This window comes from Heterocephalus glaber, unplaced genomic scaffold, assembly GCF_053883595.1.
Source record: "Heterocephalus glaber isolate CG9 unplaced genomic scaffold, H.glaber_assembly_v1.0 deba00001504, whole genome shotgun sequence".
Taxonomy (NCBI): Eukaryota; Metazoa; Chordata; class Mammalia; order Rodentia; family Bathyergidae; genus Heterocephalus; species Heterocephalus glaber.
The window spans coordinates 35,782,354-35,803,543 of record NW_028258324.1 but is presented as its reverse complement, the minus strand read 5'-3'; the positions used below and the strand labels follow the sequence as shown (position 1 = coordinate 35,803,543).

At 39.2% G+C, this 21,190-nt stretch overlaps 1 long non-coding RNA gene across 2 annotated transcripts; it reads right to left on the bottom strand.

Annotated features, from left to right (window-relative positions):
• Positions 1-20,809, bottom strand: LOC110347917 (uncharacterized). Of its 2 annotated transcripts, none has more exons than XR_015440907.1 (2): positions 20,541-20,809; positions 1-1,105 (listed from the first exon to the last, which is right to left on the bottom strand). It is a non-coding gene; the product is annotated as an uncharacterized LOC110347917 (long non-coding RNA). The 2 variants fall into 2 exon arrangements; XR_002392836.2 differs by lacking the exon at positions 20,541-20,809 and adding an exon at positions 17,638-17,976.
• Between the last annotated feature and the right edge of the window lie 381 nt (positions 20,810-21,190).

Here is a 21,190-nt window from a genome sequence, read left to right as displayed (position 1 = left end):
TCCAGGAATTTTGTAGATTTATTTTTATTCATTTCCAATGAAATAATTCTGTTATTCCTTCATTTGTTTATGGAAAACTTGAGTCCTGGAGGAGTCAAACAAATAATATGCTAGGATTGCAATGCAAGTTAGATATCAATCAAAGATTATACAGTAAATTATGTTTTAAATAAAGAGGAGTGTTCCTTCCCCCAAAGACACTAAATTGACAAGTATGTCCAGATGAAGAGGAGAAAGGCTTGTTTGTTGAAATCAAAGACAGAAACCATGCTGAGGCTAGAATACCACCCCAAATTCCCCCAAATTTCTATACCAATGATAAAATTTATGTCCTACAGACTTCAGTTTTAATAAAGTATGTCTTTTATGGGCCAGGGATTTAGCTCAGTGGTTTTGCCGCCTGCTGCGCAAGCACAAGGACCGGAGTTCGATCCCCGGTACCCCAAAAAAAAAAAAGTATGTCTTTTATGAATGTTTTAAACTATGTACATATTCTTCAATCGATTTGTGTTCTTCTTCCTCTTTTTGCATGTATCCAATTATGCATTTATCCATATGTCTACCTATAAAAAATAAACAATGATTTATTTCTCTACCATGGTATGTGGAAATCTGTCTTATGGACCAATTGCAAAGATAAATTCATTATATTTTTTTCCTCTCTCATAGGGGATGGGGGGAATCAGGTTATATTAAATTTTTCTACTTGGAAAAATGTTAAAGAAGCCCTCTAATTTAGTAGAGAAAACAAGTACAAGTACATAAATTAATAAAAAGAATATGCACATATATATGAATTATATATTGAGAAGAAAGACAAAGTATGAGAAATATTTTAATAAATACTAGCTTGTTGGGGAACAGCCATACGAAGCACATATACGCACTTCTGTGGGCTTTGGGTTCATTGTCACAGCACCCACTTCAACCTTTTGGTTGACTGTGAGAGTTTATTTTTCCTTTGCCGGCTGGCGCGATGTTCAACTCTGTCGGCAGATGGCGCAGAAGAGACGTCTCAGGAGAAACAGGCTCCTGCTGCGCGCGCAGCTTCTCCAAGGGCAGGCACCTGAGCAGGGGCCCTTCTGTTCCAGGCTGCAGTGTTTTCCTAAACGGAAAAACTGTATGAGTATCATATCTTAAGAGAAGAAATAAATATCTAAAATTAGAGCTAAAAAAGACTACACATCAACGGGACCTCCGTAATGCAAAATGAGAAAAGAGACCAAGATGAGAAACAGTTAATAATAATTTTTCAAAAGACCATGGAATAGCAGCAGTGACAAGGGAAATGTGAGCGTACCTCTGCAGGAGACTTTAAAATTTGGAAACTAGTAGGGATTTTTCCATCTGATGTCAACGCCCATCTTTTTAGAACAAAGAGGGGCTACAAGAAATGAGGCAGAAATTTAAACCCAACACACCTGCTATCAACAGATCAGCATTAAATGCTGGAGTCATCAAGCTTTCCAGAGTTTGGCCCACTGCTGCTGCCTCCTCGACTATGTCTGGTCTGTGAACGCTGCACCACGGCAGAGTCATATGGTTCGCTCTGTCACCTACACCCAGACACACAGGGCTGTTATCTGCTTTGATCTCCAGCTCTCTAGATCTAAACATTAAGAGAAGTGCCCTGCTCCAATAGATTACATAAGTACTTCTGTAGGACTAAGTAGCCACTTGGCTTGAAATGCTTTTCCTACACACCACCATTCCTGATCCAACTTCAAATTTCAAGTACTGTACTAAAAATTTAAATGATGTACTGATTAAGTCAAAACAGCATTTATGTGGGTGTCAGTTGTTAAATGTCTGTTTGCCTAACAATATATTCTGAGAAGTGCTCCCTATTAGTTTATATAGATCTTCCTCATTCTTGTCAGTTAATAGATCCTCTTTGTTCTTATACCTGGCATATTACTTCAGTGTGTGAATGTACCATAGTTTATTCAGCTACTCTCTTATATGTGGGTATTTAATAAATCTGCAATATTTCATGATTACAAATCATGTTGCAATAAATAATCTTGTGTGTATTTTTTTTATAGTTAAAAGCATTCTTCAGGCTAAAGAGGGATTGATGGGTCAAAGGATAAAGGCATATATAGGTTTAAGTATTGCCAAATTTCCCTTTAGAGGAGTTGTAGCATTTTGCAATGTGGAAATATCCATTTACCCATAGTGTTACTAAGAGAATGTATTGTCAAGTTTGAACTGGCATCATGTGGTATAGATTTCCAGAAATAGAACAAAGAAATTGCTACAATGATGGGTATACATTTTTATTTATTTATTTGCAATACTAGGGATTGAACCCAGGGCCTTCACACTTAGCTACATCCCCAGCCCTTTTTGGTGTTTTTATTTTGAGACAGGGTCTGGCTAAGTCAGTAAGTTATCTTTCAGGCTGGACTTGAACTTGCAATCCTCCTGACTCGGCCTCCCAGAGTACTAGGATTACAGGCATGCACTACCAGCAGGATATAAACTTTTAAAAGCAGAAATTATTTATTTTGGGATAGATATATTCAGCCATTTAGAGCATCTGTCTAGAATGTTACCTTTGTTTGGCAGTTAGGGGGCACATGTTTCACTGTTTGGCCAGGGGATGTCACCCTAGTGCTACTTTAAGACGTACATTTTAGCACATTGTTCTAGGGTCCTGTATTTTAGAACAACAGCTCTCTTGTGTTCACTAGATAAATTGTTCTGTACAGGTTCTACCCCACGTCATCCCCCATTGCCACAGGCCTGTGTGGATCTCACAGTCCTTGTTCTGGTTGCCATAGCCCTTGCTCATCCTCTATTTGCAAGGTCACCTGAAAATGCACTAAATTCATCTGAGGTAGTTGACAACATAATTTGAAAAACACTCTACTTCCCTAATGGTAATATAAAAGATGTTTTAATTAAATATTTGGAAAAGGATAATGAAAATTTGGGAAAGGGTTGTTTTCATTTTGCATTTGCAGAGGTTGTACTTTTCATATTATAAGCATCCACTGAGTACATCTTCTGTGTTCACAATAAGCCCAAAATTCATGGGAAGACAAAATCTGCATGGACCAGTGGCACAAATTTGTATTCCCCCAGGAAAGAGTCCCTGGAAGAGTCCTCCTCCTTCCACTGTTTTCCTAAATCTCCACTATGTCGCTAGTCACTTATAGCCATAGGACTTCCCTCCTCACTGTGTTTGTGAAGCCCTTGTATGTCTTGGGGCATTTAAAATTTTCTGGCCTTGGTCTTTCTGCTATAGAGGGAGGAATTTTAAAGTCTTCCCTGTATGTATTGGACTATTTTTTAAAGAGGAGCATAAATTGGATGGATAGTGGAGCTTGATATTGAGTTTGGAAGAGTTACCACATTGTTACTATCCATTTCACTGTCTGCCGAGCTATCTTGAATCTAGAAGTTGCGTGGGTAAATCAAGCCTAACTGTTTAAGAGGAATATTTTGCCTAAAATTTTTGGTGATTTTTCAAAAGCTAAAATTGAAAATCTGGTAAAATATTCCCAAAGAATCTGTTGCTATTATACTCTGTTGATATATTGCAATGAGCAGGTTGAAGCAACTATATACCATATGTGTGTGTCTATAACTGTATACTAATTGTATGTAAATAGTAATATGTTAACACTTCTGAGTGCCTATTTTGTGCTAGGCTCTATTTTAAGTGTTTTTCTAGAATTATCTGATTTAGAATTATCCTAACAGCAACCCTAGGAGATGGTTACTTTCAATATTCCCATGTTAAAGATGATGAATTTACAGCTAAGTAAGTAGGATAAAGTAGAATGAGAGAATAGTAAGCCAGAGATTCCTGAGAGATGTGAGAAATCTCCCATGATCCAACTGGATCCCACCCCAGTGGCTTCACCCACCCCCCAGTATCCATCCATAGGTAACCAAAGGGAAGAGCACTAAGTCCTGAGAGGACAGCCAGGGCTCAGACTTGACACCCTGCCTGGAAACGTCCTAATGCCCATACTAGTAATGCTGATCTAGTAAATGGGTAAAACATAGGAAACAGGAGAAAAAAAAGAGTCAGGGCTTCCTGTGACCAGGATTGAGGACAGGAAGAGGAGAAGATAGACTTTACCAAGTATGTGAGGGAGACTGTGTGCTTGTGCTGACCCAGGCAGCTCAGGCTTTCCTAGAAGGCAAGGTTCTCTAATAGGAACAGAGCCAGGTAATTCATCCTCTGTAAGTCACTAAGGAAGGTGGTGGGAAGCATGGAAAATGAAGGAGAAATAGTGCTTGTGTTCATGTTTGATTTAGTGCCTTTCAGGGGCTGTGGTAGAAGTGCCTCCCCCATATCCTCTGCAGTCATGAAGCATTTCCATATCTGCAGGCCCACCTTCCAACTCCAGCTCTTTACTTCAGGTCTGTCGGTGGCCACCAGGAACCAACTCGGCCTGCACAGAGGGTAGGCTGGAAGTGTCAGGGAATGAGTGCTGACTGGGGTGTTGGTAGATAAATATCTCACCCTCCTAGCCACTTGATCAGATAACCCTCAACTACATGTTCTGTGCTGGTTCTGAGTTCCTCAGAAGGATTTTGCCCTAACTGCCCTCTTGCTAACTTTCATGGTTGCCATCACTTCCCTTCTCAGAGTCTCCTGAGATTATTTTCTATGATGGATGCCCCTAAGACCACCCCCAGTTTTGGTGGCTCACTAGGAGAACTCATGCAATTTAGCATATAATTATACTCATGACTATGGTTTATTGCAGCTAAAGGATACAAATCAAAATCAGCAAAAGCAAAAGGTACAGATAGCTTTTACTTTTTAATGCAAATGCATTTTCTTTCTTTTTCATGCCTAATTTCATGCCTAATTTCTCTAGACTTGGAGCAGGCTGAGCCTGAGGATGGCCCTTCATCTCTTCCCTACTCCCTTTCTCCCCCATAGACTGACTCATATTGCGGACCCTGGATGGCACAGCCCCAGGAGACAGTTACATTGTATCCTTCACTGTTCCCTTCCTGCACATGCCCCTATCACAAAACAATCATGGTTCCTTCTGCCTAGGCCACATAGGCCACTAGCACTAATTTCCCCCTCTTCTCTTTCTGTTTGCCTTCCACTATAAATAAAGAGCACGTGGTGCTCCAGATAGCCATTAGCTCTGGACAAGCTATAGTTCCACCTGGTCCCAACTTTCAAGCATAATCTTAGTATGCATCCTTCTTTCTTGGTTTCTTCTCTTTTTTTTTCATCTCCCACTGCTCTCACCAGCTTTGAACCCTACACTGCGCCGGTTGTGGCATCAACTCTCCAGTACAATACTGAATAAAATTAGCAAGAGCAGACATCAGTGTCTTCTATTATCATTAAGTACAATGCTGGCAGGTTTTGGTAGGTATCCTTTATCATATTGAGAACATTTCCTTCTTTTCCTAGCTGTTGAGTTTTTTTTTTTTTTAAATCATGAAAGAATGTATTTACATTGCTTTAGGTTTACTTTCTTTTTCCCAGGTCTCTGAGGTACAAAATTAAATTATTCAGTTTGATATTTTTCTTCTTTTTAATATAGATATTTAGAGCTATAAACTTTACTTAAAATGCTGCTTTAGTTGTACCATATCATTTATGCTGTTTTTTGTGTTCATTAATCTTTTTCCTTAAATTAATTTTATTGGTACATTTGAGGTATACAGTATAATGATACTCATCACTAGAAATTTGCACCTTTACATAATTTCTCTTGGTTCTTATTTTTTCTCCATTCTCCTTCCCTCCCTTCAACTCCTCCATCCCTCCCTACGTACAAAGACTTTGTTTCCATTTTTTCATTTTCTCATATTAACTCCATTTCCTTCTTTCTTTTGCCCTAGCCCTCCCACTTCCCCTTCCCCTTTGACACATTTCTTCCTATTTCACATTATCTATTATACCTTTTAGTCCTTATTTACACTTTCACTTCTCACACTAGAGAAACTATTCAGTATTTACACATGTGTGTCCTATTTATTTCACTTAAGAGTATTGCCTCAATGTGCATCCATTTAGCTATAAATGTCTCTAATTTCTCATTCTTTATGGCTAAGTAGTAATCCATTTTATTTTAAAAACCACATTTTCTTTATCCAGTTGATCCATTTTCTTTATCCAGTCTCCAGCTGATGGGCAACTGGGTTGTTTCCAAGTTTTAGCTATTAAAAATTGTGCTGCTATGAACATGGATGCACATATATCACTGTGGTATGATTCTTTTAATTCTTTGGGGAAGATCCCCAGCAGGGAATAGCTGGGTCAAATGGGACTTCTAGTCCTAGTTCTTTGAGGTATCTCCATACTGATTTCCACAGTGGTTGCACCAGTCTACACTCCCACCAGCAGTGGAGCAGGGTTCCTCTTTCCCCACAGCCCCGCCAGCATTTGTTATTGGTTGATTTCATGATAGCAGCCATTCTTTCTGGAGTGAGGTGGAATTTCAGTGTTGTTTTCATTTGCATCTCTTGAATGACCAGTGATGTTGAACATTTTTTCATATGTTTATTTGCTATTTCTACTTCTTTGTGTGAGAAATGTCTGTTCATTTCAGATGCCCATTTTTGGATTCAGTCTTTAAATTTGGAAGGTCTGATTTTTTTAAGTTCTTTATACACTCTAGATAGTAGACCTTTGTCTGAGGGACAGCTGGTGAAAATTTTTTCCCACATTGTGGGTTGTCTCTTCACACTGTTGGTGGCTTCTCTTGCTGTGCAGAAGCTTTTTAGTAAGATTGTTTAGTGAACTGTTTGTGCTAGTTCACAGGCAACTGAGGTTTTGTTCATAAAATCTTTTCCTACACCAATGTCTTCAAGAGTTCTACCTAACCTCTGTTCCAGCCAGTTCAGCATTTCTGTTTTAGTATTTAGATCTTTAACCCATTTTGATTTTAGTTTAGTGCATGGTGAGAGATATAGGTCTAGTTTTAATCTTTGACAAGTTGAAACCCAATTTTTCTAGCACCATTTATTAAAGAGGCTATCTTTCCTCCAGTGAGGGTGTTTGGCTCCTTTGTCGAAGATGAGGTGGCTGAAAGTGTCTGGAGTTGTTTCTGCATCTTCTAATCTGTTCCACTGGTCCTCAAGTCTGTTTCTTTGTCAGTACCATGCTGTTTTTATCACAGTAGCTTTGTAGTATAGTTTCAAGTTGGGGATTGTGATACCCCCTACCTTATCTTTATTGCCTAGTATTGCTTTTGTTTTTTGTTGTTTTTTTTTTTGGTACTGGTGATTGAACTCAGGTCTTTCCGCTTGCAAGGCAGGCAGCAGAACCACTGAGCTAAATCCCCAGCCCTGCCTAGTATTGCTTTTGCTATTCTGGGTCTCTTCTTGTTCCAAATGAATTTTTGGATTGTTTTCTCCAGGTCTGTGAAGTATGCTGCTGGGATTTCAATTGGGATTGCATTGAATCTATATAACAGTTTGAAAGTATGGCCATTTTCACTATGTTGATCCTTCCTACCCAGGAGCAAGGGATGTCTTTCCATTTTCTGATATCCTCTTCAGTCTCTTTTTTCAGAGTGCCATAGTTTTCAGAGAAGAGGTCTTTGATTTCTGTTAGGTTGATTCCTAGGTATTTCAGTTTTTTGGATGCTATTGTGAAAAGAATTGATTGCCCCATTTCTCTCTCAGTGAGTCTGTTTTTTGTGTACAGAAAAGCCATTGATTTTTGTGTGTTGACCTTGTATTCAGCTACTTTACTGAATTTGGTTATTAAGTCTAGAAGACTTTTGGTGGAGTTCTTGGGGTCTTCTATATAGAGTATCATGTCATCTGCAAATAATGACAATTTGATTTCTTCATTTCCTCCAGGTGTATTGATGGTGGATTATGCTCCCCACGGAATTTGTCCAGTAGGGCCTCTATGTGTTCCTGTGTCAACTTAATCATTTGTTTGATATTCCATTCCTCCTCGGTAATGGCAGGGTCTGCAGTGGAAGAAGGTGCAGCTCTGGCACCAGCCTCGAGTTCCATGTTCCCATTGAACAGAGCCTGGCCCTGCTCCGAACTGGTGCTGCCACTCAGCACTGCCCATCTTATAACTAAGAGCCCGCTGCTAGGTGGGGAGGGGGAAGGGAGGCCTGTATTCATTAATCTTAAAATATTTTATAATTTCCTTCTTGGGATTTCTTCTTTAATCCATTAGTTACTTAGGAATGCATTATTTAATTTCCAAACCTAGTGAATGTCCAAAATTTCCTTTTGTTTTTTATTTTTAATTTTATTCCATTGTAGTTAGAGAATATATTCTTATGACCTAAATCATTTTAAATACCTTGAGGCCTTCTTTATGGCCTACCATATGGTCTATTCTGAAGAATGTTCTGTATGTGCTTGAGTAGAATGTGTATTCTTGCTAATGTTGGATGAAGTGTTCTATAGGTATATGTTAGTCATAGTTAGTTTATACTGTTGTTCAAGTTTTTTACCTTTGCTATGATGTGAATATTTTTGTTCCTCCAGAATTATTATATTGGAATCCTGATGTACAAGGTGATATTATTTCAAAGTAGAGTCTTTGGAGGTGATATTTACTAGTGCCTTTTTAGAAGAGGCCACAGAGAGATAGCTATCCTCTTCCATTTTGAGAAGACACCTAGAAAATGCTGTCTATGAACCAGGAAGTAGGTCCTCACCAGACACTGAGCCTGCCAATGTGTCAGTCTTGGACTTCGCAGCCTCCAGGATAATGTGAAATAAATATATGCTGTTTATAAGCTACCCAGTCGAAGCTGGGCATGGTAATGTGCACCTGTAACCCCAGCCCTCAGGAAGATGAGCTATGAGGATTGCTGTGAGTTTAAAACCACCCTTAGAGTCAGTTCAAGGCCAGCCTGAACTGCAAAGTGAGACCCTGTCTCAAAAAAATAAGATAAAATAAAAATAAGCTACCCAGTCTATAGTATTTTGTTATATACCAGGGTAAATACACTAATAACAATATCCTTGTTCATTTTCTGGCTAGTTCTTTTATACATTATTGAAAATAGAATACTGAAATCTATAATTATAATTTTGAATTGCCCATTTCTTTTAGTTCTGTCAGTGACACATATCATCATTCCAAAAGTCTCATCTTCCATCTTTTGAAGAGTATAAGTTTTTATTTTGCATAAAATCTAATAAATATTAGACTTACATAAAGTCTAATTAATCTATCATTTTATGGTTTATAGTTTATGGTTTTTGCATCTGATCTGAGACATTCTACATTAAATTCAAAGTAAAATACACATGGGATGAATATAAAATTATTAACTTTGAATCAATCCTCTATCCTTTTTGCAAGGTTCTGAATAAGGACCAAATAACACTGCAGAATCACAGTGTTGTGATAGCTTGGGAGGGGGAAGCCAAAACTTTTGTTTGGGTCTCACTTCTGTCACATGTTAATTAATATATCTGAGTCTCGATATCTCCAGCTGTAAACTAGAATGAATTTTATCCATTCATTTCTTGCTACAAAATATCCCCCAAATTTAGTGGTTTTAAATAATAATCAATTGAGGCCCGGGGATTTAGCTCAGTGGTTCCACTGCCTGCCTCGAAAGTGCAAGGTCCTGGGTTCAATCCCTGGTACCAAATTAATCATCATCATCATCATCATCATCATCATCATCATCAATTGAGTCTATGTCAAGGGAAACACAATTGGGGAAGCTTTGTGAAAACGTAAGAGATTATTACAGTACTGGTACTCCACACTCCAACTACAGCCTACTAACTTGAAAAGGACCAAAGTAATGTGTAAGGCACTAATGGCACAATTCTGAACAGTTTATTCCCTGCTAATGTCTAACCATCAGTGCTCATGTGCACTCTCATATGAAATTCCAACCAGAGAAGAAACCGAACATAAATATCCTAGCCCTGCTCCAGGTGAGGAATCTGTGGCAGCCTCATCCTCTTAGGGAATAAAGGAGGACAGACACGTCAGAGAAAAGACGATTTATGAGGAACAGGGGCGAGGAAAAAAGTAGCTCATTAATTCCTTTCCCCCAAAGAACTCTTATGCCTCCCAGGTCTTGCTGAACAACTCCTATCTAGTTCAAGGGTGTCTCAGATTCTATGGCCCTGACGCTAACTTCTGTGTCACCTTGGACAAATTAACTTCACTTTCCTGACTTTAATTTTCTTATTTGAGCTAGGCATGGTGGTGCACACATGTAACCCCAGCACTCTGAGAGTCTGAGACAGGAAGATTGAAAATCAAAGCCCAGCCTGGGCAACTTAGCAAGACCCTATATCAAAATAAAAAAATAAAATATAAACAGTGGGCTGGAGATGCAGCTTAGTGCAAAGACCCTAGGTTCAATTCCTAGTGTCACACACAAAACAATCCTTATTTGTAAAATGAAAGCATTCAACCAGGTCTCTATGGTTTCTTCTGATTTTGGAATTTTATGACCCAAAGGCAGTGGTTACTTATTAGTAAAATAGTTCTGCATGCACAGTTCTAATACATATCTTTATTTAGTGTGTATATTTACATGTTTATATTTAGTTCAAAATGTATACAAGTATCAACAGGGCTGGGGATTTAGCTCAGTGGTTCTGCTGCCTGCCTCGAAAGCACAAGATACCTAGTTCGATCCCCGGTACCAAAAAAAAAAAAAGTATCAACAGAACTAGTACCTTGTAGTAATGACCAAACACATACACACAAAAAATTCTAAAGAATGAAATTTTAAAATTAAATAAATATTTGTAAACATCTTAATTGAAATGTTCCACAAACCATTATCAATATCTCAAGCCACAATATACTTTTACATACACTTTTTAATTAAAATGGTGAATGTAAATTCCTCTTTTAGAGATTATTCTTAATAAAGTTTCTATGTATTAGTTTTTGTTCAATTTGTGGATTTTGTTCTTTCATTCTTTTTTTTCTTTCTAATGCTGTCTAGCCACTTTCTTGTGCATGTGTCCTTGCCATATTATTTAGCTGATAATATTCTCCTGTATCTAAGGCACAGAAGTCAGAGAGATGAAAGTCAATCTGATAGGCAAAGGTATTACATTAAATGGAGTTAGTTACAGGTAAAAAAAATTTACATTGCAGGCCTAAGCTGCTGTCCTCTAGAGGGGCTGCCTGCAAGGCTGGTCTTGAACTGGCATCTGAGAGCACAGATTTCAGGAGGCTTACCACCACTCACTAATAAAAGTGGCCTGTCGTGCCTAAATGCTCTGTACGAAGAATCATGTCCATGCTGAAACCTGCTTTCCTTCTGGGAGCCTGGAATTTGGATGTGTTCTAGACAGAGAGTGCTATGTGATCGTCTCCAGTAAAAACTCGGAGCACAAGTTTCTGATGAGCTTCTCTGGTTGGTAACATCTCATACATGTTGTCACAACATGAAGCTGGGGACATTAAGGGGTCCCATGAGACTCTGCCGGGAGAGGACTCTTAGAAGCCAGATTTCAGCCTATGTGCATTTTCTTTTAGCTGATTTTGCTGTGTGTTCTTTCTCCATAAAAAGTCATAATCATAAGCAACCCTTGCCAAATCCCATGAGTTGTCCTACAAAATCCTTTGGGGGTGACCTTGGGGACCTGGCAATACAGGCTGCTAACACCCCTCTGAAGCAAACTTACCCCAAACAGCAAACCTCCCTCTGTTGGGGTTTTGGGAAAGAAACTGCCTTTGTCAACTTTCAGTTTCTTTATGAAAAGAAAATAAACTCACATGAAATATATTAAGAACAATGGCAAGAAATACATTGCTGGTCTTCAAAGGGGGAATACAAATTTGTCCCATTGGTCCATGCAGATTTTGTTTTCCCATGAATTTTGGACTTACTATGTACACAGAGGATGTGCTCAATAAATGCTTATAATATGAAAAATAAAACCTCAGAAAATGTAAAATGAAAACAATCCTTTCTCAGATTTTCATTATCCTTTTCCAAATATTTAAATGTAACATCTCTGATATTACCATTTGGGAAATAGAGTGGTTTTTAAATTACGTTGTTGACTACCTCAGATAAATTAAGTGCATTTTCGTACAAACTTGCTCAACATTGTCTAATAATAAATATTTTTCACTCATTAAGAAGAACTCATCAAAAAAAAAAAAGATTTAAAAAAAGGGGCCAGGGATTTAGCTCAGTGGTTCCAGCACCTGCCTTGCAAGCACAAGGTCCTGAGTTCGATCCCTGGTACAAAAAAAAAAAAAAAGATTTAAGAAGAACTCATAATTATAAATAATGTACACCTGTTGTGAAATTACTTTGAATTCAGATTCCATTTTTTTGTTTTTATTTAAGTGATTTTTAAACTAGTTGAATCATGTTACCTGCATTTTAACTACCTGGTTGAAACACGCATGAGGCAATCCACACAGAACTTAAGGGAATTATGCTAAAATTTTTCAAAACTCAAGCTCAAAGGTTACTAACTGTATGATTCCATTTATATAGAATTCTTGAAACAACAAAATTATAGAGATGGAAAACAGATTAGTGGTTTTCCGGGATTGAAAATTGGGGGTTGTGGGTGGATGTAAAAATGAAAATAAGCAGAATATGATTATTAAACAAGAATGTACAAAGGTGAAATCCTATATATCATTTATCTTTAAAATATTTATCACTATACTCTAGATCTTTTTCATTTTCAAGCACATACAGTTTTCACCTTGGTGGTGACCTTGCTGAGTGGGAATCATAATATCTTTAATACATGAGTTAAATCTAAGATGTTGTTCAAATGAACTGCAGGTAACTGTTTATGTCAATAATAAATACAGTAGATTACTTTTAAAACCCATATTTTGGACTTTTTATTACAGATGCAATTGCTGCCTTACTATAAATCAACATGCTTAAAGTGCCATATGATGTCAGATGTTTAGCTTAACAGCATAAAATTGAGCAGAAACTGTAAAACATGTTTTATAGGTACTATAAAACCCTGGGGCTGGAGGGCCTGCTTTTTTGCATTACTCTGCTCCATCAAGTCCACTGGAAAGTCTAGATAGCTAAAACATTTGGGAATCAAAAATTGGCTTTCAGTTTTATTCACTTCAGTTATGACTTGCAGGGATGGCAGCCTCTGTCTCCTGACACAACTGGAGCATAAGGAGAGGAGACCATGAGTTAACACCCTTTATGCCCTTAATGGTCCTCTTCTGTTTATACTCCTCCTACTGCACATGGCCTTCCCCCACCCCACCCCCAAGCCCCAGTTAACCCCTTCAGAATCTGGAAATGGCTAATGTGTATAGAGAGAGCATATTCATTGCTTATCTTAAAATGCCTGTTTTCCATGAATGGTGGACATTTGTTGCATGGGCAAATTGAGCTACTGCTTTGCTATGTTCAGCACTGGTCGGTGGTTCAGCAATGAGCAAGACAGCATGGGGGAAGTGAGGATGGAGAGATGTAGATGTCTTGGAGGGTGCTTTAGGACATAAAGGCAATTAGACAGGGTAATGAGAGAGGGTGAGAGAAAGGGAAGAGTCAAAATTGATACCTAAACTCTTGCTTTGGCAAGCACGTAGTGGTGCTGAAATGGAATACAGAGAAGAGCTGGGAACAGGAGATAGTAAGGAGGGGAAATAACACTTGAGAAACCTGTGTGTCGCCCAAGTGGAAATTTTCAGTAGTGATTGGTTACATGGACCTGGAGCACAAGACCAGAAGCAAAAAAGGAGTTATCTGAGGTCAACACTACTGATTTCCTACTATGAACCGTAACGTGCCAAATGCTACTTGCTCACTGACAGAGCCATCTTGTACCACTGAGAGTTAAAATATCACACATTCATATTCCCAGACTCCTTTGCAGCTAGGACATATGACATTATTTTGAGTAATGGCCCCATATAAATCTGATAAGGAGCTTTTTGAAATGCTTATCCTCCTGATTAAAAGAGCTATGTGAGAAGAAACTGCTCTTTTTGTTGCCCTTGAGCATAATTGTATGAAGTGTGATGCCTGGAGTTATGACCACCTTGCAACCACAAAGAAACAAGGCTTCGGATAAATCCAATATAACAAGAATTGGAATAAGATAAGAGCTTGAGTCTTGGATATTATTGTTGAATATTTCACCAGTCCTAGAACAGCCCTGTCTCAGGTCTCTTGTGATGTTGCATTATTTAAGCCACTTTTAGATAGATTTCTTTTTACATGTAGCTGAAAATATCCTAGATAATAAATATATCCATGAGGAAATGAGTGGATGATAAAATTTAAAACAAATAAGCTCCTTTTGTGCTTTTTTTTTCCTTTTGAAATGACCCAATGAAACTAAAGGGAAAAATATTAAAATGAAAAAAGAAATAGAAGTGGCGGGTACAAACCTCTTAGAAATGTGATACAAGAGATTAAATATAACTACAGGGATAGGAATGACAAAAGGGCTTTATCCTCAGGAGAGACCAGTGGAGCAATAGCAAAGATGTCAAAGCATATGGAGGAAATATTCCAGAGAACAGTCAGGGATAGAGATAGGGAATTAGCAGTGTCAGATTTAGAAACAGAAACAGTAACTCTTCCTTTCAATCACAGGGAAAGCCAGGAAGAGGGATGACAATAAGGTTTGTAGATAATAACCTGTTTCTTTTACTAAAACTGCCCAAGATACTACAAGAAATTAAGCAACGAAATAATTAGTGCTGCTTAATTTTTACTTCAAAATATTAATGGCATGACTACTTCTCAAAGAATAGAAATGTATTAAAATTGGTAAACCTTGCTCCATTTGGAGCCAAGGAACTTTCACTATAATTAGAATGTATGATCTCACTTCTCTCTTCTGTGTTTGTTTCCACTTATACTCCCTTCTGTTATAACTATGTATTGCATGGACCCCTTCAAAGAATTGCCTGATTCAACTTTTTCTCTCTCTTAGTCTATCCAGCCCACTAATTTCTAAGTGTAATCCCTTTATTGTTCACTGGAGCACCGGGAGAGGCTTCTCCTTTTCTTCAGTCTGTGGAACCCACAGCTACAGGTAATGCCTGAGTCTGTACAAAGCCAGAATAACCAGTGAATACGTGGAGGCAGATAATAAAGCAGACTATAACAAGTTGAGTAAAACAGAAGTAATAGAAAAGAAGATAAGAAAAAAGTAGGAGGATCAAAATTGAGAAGTCATAGAAAGTAGATATAAACCCACATACATCAGTAATTAGTACACGTTGGCTAAATACCCAAAGTACAAAGCTAAGAGTGTAATCCTGAATAAAAACTTGTGCCACATATAATATACACATTTTAAATGTGGGAAGACAGAAAACAATTAAAAGTGAGGGTGAACAATTGCCATGCAAATATTCATCACAAGAAAACTTGTGTAGCTATTTTAATACGACAATGTAAGGTAAGAAGCATTACCAACCATGAAGGGGGGCACTTTATAGAGACCAGGGGCTCAATCCAATGAAAGCTGCCAGTCATAACCCCATATCCTTATCCACTCAGTGATACTAACTTCAAAATACAAATAGTTTTACAAAAACTGGTAGATCTAAAGTCCACTGAGAGAAATTCACTCACTGATCTAATTCTGATCTCATTATCACAAAGCACCTGCCTCACTTCAATCCTATTTGGCCATGAAGTTGTCTCTGGGACTCAGGCAGGGGCAGCAGCTTGATGGTGAGCTACATCCAACCCATGAGATCTCTTGCTCAGTGAGACTTCTAGAAAAGTCTTCTGGGCACTTTACTTAAACAACTATGTGTTTGCACTATTGAATCCTTTAGTATGACTGGTGCAATATGCTTGCATTTCTCTAAATGATTTCTGATTGCCATCAGCAAGTCACCCATGGCCTATCCCAAGCTTGACCCTGCAACTCTGGTCCTGTTAAATGAAAAGACATAGGGCCAGGGATTTAGCCTGCCTCGCAAGCGCAAGGTCCCGAGTTCGATTCCCAGTACCAAAAATAAAAAAGACATAGGGAGGTGCACCTTGGTAACTGGCCCTTAGGAATCTTTGTCAGAAACTTAGAAAAGCAAAGTGTTCCAGACTTCTCTAAAGTGTTCCAAAGTGCTCCTAAGGATTGTCAATCTATAGATAATTTTTTGAAACACTGGAATTGAACTCAGGGTCTTTCCACTGAGCTACATCCATGGCCTTTTAAAAAAAAATTTTTTTTTGAAACAAAGTCTTGCTAAGTTACTAAGTTGCTTGGGGTGGGCTTGAATTTGCAGTCCTCCTGCCTCAGCCTCCCAGATTGTGCACACCACCATCCTCCTAGAGGATTTTAAAATGCTGATTTCCTCCTGTCGAGGAACACATGACAGTTCTACTGTGTTATCAGTAATTTCTGCTCCAAGAGCTACTGTTTCAGGAGGATCATTAACTCTCTCCACTGGGATGGAGGAGACTCCTACACATAAATAAAAATGCTGTATTACTTCTGAGAAAGGACACACTGGTGTTGGGAGTTGAAATATGATTTGTTTCTTTGGTGATTACACTGCCGGGCATAGTGGTACATGCCTGTAATCCCAGCACTTGGGAGGCTGAGGAAGGAGGATCGCCTTGTTCGAGGCCAGCCTGGGCTACATAGTGAGTTTAAGGCCTGAACTATATAGCGAGACCCTGTCTCAAAAAACAAAAACAAAAATCTTTGGTGATTACAGGAGGAAATTTTGTTACAACCAATATTTCTTGATATATTTCTGGATGTCTCAACTCGTACAATAAAAGCAAAGGATTTTGGTCATTTGGGAAAAAAATAATTTGTATGATTAATTCAAATATTTCATGTGTGATCTAGTAAATGAAAAAGAGAAACATACTTCAGAAAAATAGAAAAGAGACATCCTATTATTGTCTCGTGGTTAATAAGGAGAACTTTCAACAAACTACATAACTGGTTCACATACCACAGAATTTTCTTTGACTGAATCAAGGAAAACATTTTCCTGTGATGTGAAATGAAGTAATTTGTAAATACAAGAAGTAACATTCATGAATATGAGTATTCTCTTCAGAGTATCAATGTGGGCATCTCATTTCACATTTTCAGTGCCTAGAGGATACTACTACTTACTACTGTTCAGTCATGATTTACAACCCCTCTCATGGTTTAAGAGCAAGAATCTGGGTGTTAAAAACCATGCTTTGCCTGAATCCAAAGAGCAGATACCACTCCTTCCCCTAAGGAAGAGGATGGTAATAACCAATAGATAATAGAGCACAAACAAGACAAAGGCACAAACAGCTTTTCCTGGTGCTTGCAAGCACTAATATTAATATGCTTAATATTAATATTACCATTGTTTTTATTACAGCTGGCTTTCAGTCATTCCCTTACTAGGTGTAAAGCAGTGGCTTTACCTGCTTATTTTATTCTACTGGAATTTTCTTTCAGGAAAGTGGATTGACTTGACCCAGCATTGAGGCAAAGAGCTGATGCAGTGTCTGGGGGTGCAGTATTGCTGCTCAGGAAGATGGAAAGGGAGAAGGAATATCGGCAAAGTGGCACCAAATGGTGGTTTCAAGTATTCCATTGTCAAGCTCCCAAGTAACTCAGCTTTTTACTTCCATTTTATATGAGTCACCCCTACATCAGTAGTAAATGAATACATGAGTTTAGTGTATGAGGAGCCAAAAACCTGCACCAGTGCAAACAAAATCATCTCTCCCAGGCCCACTGCCAACCCATAAAAATAACACTTACCAAATCAGAACTGCACTAAAGTCACCTTGAATGCACCTTGAAAAGATCGGTGGTTCCCAAGCCAAGAAAACTTGAATGCATTAAACCCCTTAGAGACAATGTGTCACCCAGGAGAAAAGTTAGCCAGTCACAAAAACATGAGAAAAAGGAGAAGGAAGTACCAGCAATGGGCAATAGCCAGAATATTACAGTTGGGAATAGTAAGCCCAAGGAGAGGGATGCGCATAGGACACTGTGGGACTCCAAAGGGGATGTCCTGTGCAGAAGGCGGAGGTGAGGGAATAAGTGAGGGGCAACAGAGGACAGAGAGGAAGACAGAGAAGAACGAGTCTCGAAACAGCTTTTACCCGCAATGTGTGACTCACTGTCCAGAAACCAATGGAATCAGATGGGAAATGCCTTGAGGGTGAACAGTTTCAGGGCCAGGCGTTACAGTCATCTCTTCCTTTTGAATCCTTCCTGCATCCCAGACCCAAGCCTTCCAAAGGTAGATCTTATAGTGGTGGACTGAATTTTCCAAAATGGCCAAAAATATTTCTGATTCCCTAAGCTTGTCCAGAACCTTGACTCTCCCTTCTGGCTGCCTTTTGAGACTTCTTAAAAGAGCAGCTCAGAACCATCCATGAGCTCTACTTACTCCCCTGTCCTTGTGCTGCATCCCCTTGAGCTGTCTTCTTTCCTGCTGCTTCTCTGACTTGGGTATTTAGCACTGAATTGACCCCTGCTTCCAGGAAGAAATCCCCATCTGTGTTCTTCCTTAGTCCTCAGGAGACGCCCTTAGGCTCGAGCCACTCCTCTACCCGAGGCTCCCTGTTCTCCATCTCTGGGGATTCCCCAAGATCTGTCTTCAGCATTCAGAGGGTAAACCCACCTCTCCTGCTGAAGGTAAGGCTAGGGTAGGCCAGCAACAATGAGCAGACTGTTGTTAATAAATGTGGAAGATATTTACTATCTTCAGTTATTAATCTGTGGGGTTTTCTTTGCCCACTTCCTTGTGCAATGACCAAGTGGCCTCGTGAAAGACAACAGTTGATAGGCAGGGATTGAAGAAAGCCAAAAGTAATTGATGTTAACCTTTGTGATTCTAAACTAGGATTTGAGAACCAAAAACTGAGTTTTGGGGCACAAGCACAAAGAGCAAGTACCACAGATCACCTAGGAGATGAGAGGAATGGCCAACACTTCCCGCACCCCATCATCACCACCTGGAGGCCCCCAGCTGGCTGCTTATTTCTAGAGAGGTTTGCCCTGAGCTATCTGCTCCCCAGTGGACACTTTAGTACCTTGGACTCTCAGCCTTGCCTATCTACAGGGGTTGCCTTTAGCTGCAGGCAACAAAAATAGGACTAACGCTGCCTTTGAAACTAGAGGTTTATTTTTCTCATGTAACTAGAAGGCTAGATGTGGGTAGTTACTTGGCAAACATGCATTTACCCAGGATCCAGTTCCTGAGATTAGTATTGTTAGCTCTATAGTGATCCCCAGAAATCTGTAATTTTGGAAGCTCCTTCAGTGATCCCGCTGCTCCTGAGGTCGAGGAGCTTGCTGGGCTCTCCTTCTGAGAGTCTACAGAGAACACCTGCTTCATTTATTCATGTAAAGAATTCACAAATATAATTGTTCACTGTATACACGACAGACACCAGCTCAGTAAGGGTGATGAACTGGGCCTAGAGACCTAAGATTCAGCCACCTTCTCAAAATGGATGGAATTCCCATCAAATCTGTTTAAAGTACTTTTTTTCCACTGGATAAAGATGGAGAAGCTATCCGAGCAAACCTGATGGATTGACAACTGTCCTTTGCCTCCTTTCCTTTCCCCAAATTCACCTCAGTATAGAGATTTTGTTACAGGCAAAATAAATAAAACAAAACAGAACCTCAAGGCCAACGTTTTTAAAAAGCAATGAGAGTGCAGAGATACAAAGAAAATGTTGGAAAGTGGAAACCAGGTGTCAGGGGATGGGTGACCTAGAGACCAGGCACTCGGTAGGAGAGGAGGCAGAAAGCTCACAGGTTGGGCCCACAGGACCACTGACAGCAATGCAGGATTGGAGGCACCAGGAACATCTCAGGAGGTGGTGTGTTGATGGAAACTAAACTGAACACAGGTTGATCCTAGACCATTTCGCACTCCACCAACCAGGTACCTCCAACAGAAAACATACTGGGGAGTCCAAGTGACCCAGCTTAGATCCCTGGGGAAGCAAGCTGGATGTCCTTTCTCCAGGAAAACTGCATTCCACAAAGAACTAAGTTATAATGACTACTGGGAATTGTAATCAAACATGGAAATTCAGAGGAAACCCAAAAGCACTGTAAAGACTAGAATATACTTTCAAGAAAGCAACAATACCTTCAGAGAGAGAATACAACTACACCCATGAAAAAGAACAAGCTATTTACAGAACAAAAATGGATCTTCATTTTTTAAAATGTACAAACAAGGAAAAATTCAATAGAAGCCAAGCACACTTTGTTGGAGAGGTACTAGAGAGCTTACTCCACCATCTAAGTAGCCAAATGCAGGAAAAAGGAGAATACAGGGCTCAGGAAATAGGGACGCAGCTAAGGAGTGGGAGACCAGGGGGCTCCAGGTGGAAAGTGTTAAAAAATTTTAAAAAATCAGTAGATTACTTGATGTGTTTGAAGTCTGAAGAGATTCATAGCTCTGGCAACAAGTTGGAAGAGAATTATAGGTATAAATCAAAACAGAACACTTTTGAACTTCAAAGAGAAAAAAAAGTTGTGTGACAAAGGCGATATTATCAGTGTACTGTATGCCTTAGCTGGGAAAAATATTTACAATAATCACCATAGTGTTAACAGAATATTGATTTAACCAAAAAAATGATATAATTACACTGGAAGAATGGGACAGAACAAAAGTGCTAAATCCTTACCTTTCTGAGGAGGAAGTCAAGAGCTTATATATTAAATCTGAAGAGTCAACACAAAAGCATATTATTTGGCCACATGGGGTAAACAGCCAGAAACAGCAGCTGAGCTGATTGAAAGTGAGTTTCGGTTCTCTGATGAGAACGGCTGGGTGGGAAATGCTCATGTGTCAGACCACAGGGAATTTTTCTGGTCAACAGACCCCAGATGTTCCTAATTCTTTTCCTCCAGTTCAGCAGGTTCAGCCAAAGTTCTCTCCTGAGGATTGCTAAGTGTAAGCTCTGGGGAAACACACAAACAGGCACAATAAACTTTGTGTGAACTTTGTTTCATCTTTTTCCTTCTAAACCAAAAGTGTCGTAACAACCAGGAAGGAGACAGAGCAGACGAACACAAATGGGGCTATTAGGGCAGAGGGTCTATTCCCTGAGCATCTTGCGGCTAGTTTTCTTACCAGAAGAAGTGAGTGACTTCTCTACTGACCTAATGTACTGGACACTCCCTGAATGTTTGAATGAATGAGAGATTGAATGAGTGAACAACAAACAAACCCATTGTATTTTCACACACTGTGGATGCTTAGCACATGTTAGAAACTATCCTATTTATCTTCAGCCCTTCTTTCTGATTCATTCAGTGATTTAATGCCCTACTA